We start from the raw sequence: 592 nt of genomic DNA, 5'->3' as shown, positions 1-592 counted from the left end.
TGAGATTAAGCTCATGAGCTTAGTATTGTAGGTCAAAACAAGTTGATACGAATTCCTTTTTTATGTCCTCATGCAATATGGCATTGGTAGCGGAATATAGCTATAAATATACGTATATAATTGTGGGTGGTCAAAAAATCAATAAGACTCACAAAATTTGTACTAGTATGTTTTATTTTTCATTAATTAAAAAATAAAACATAAATTAAATATGTATTAACTTTATATTTTCTCTAACTAATGAAAATAAAAAGATTGATGGAGTGCTACACATATTCGGATGCTCCAAAAATTACAGCATGTGGTTATCAGCAAATTTCATTTGTGGACATTCTTAAGTCTTGACTCTCCTTAATTAGTTTTTAATAAATAACAGTAGATTTTGACTTTTCAGTTGACGATAACTAAATATAACGAATTAGAAATTTAAAAAATATGAGAAAATATAGTAGCTACCAACATAATTTGACTTTATCCAGTAATATAGATAAATTATAAACATTAAATGTGTTGATTTTACATAAAAAACAATTTGCATTTTAAGTTTGATATATAATGTAGATACAACTATAAACATTAGATAAGATTACAA

Source organism: Lupinus angustifolius, chromosome LG08, assembly GCF_001865875.1.
Source record: "Lupinus angustifolius cultivar Tanjil chromosome LG08, LupAngTanjil_v1.0, whole genome shotgun sequence".
In the NCBI taxonomy this organism is placed as follows: Eukaryota; Viridiplantae; Streptophyta; class Magnoliopsida; order Fabales; family Fabaceae; genus Lupinus; species Lupinus angustifolius.
Note: the sequence above shows the minus strand (reverse complement) of the source record.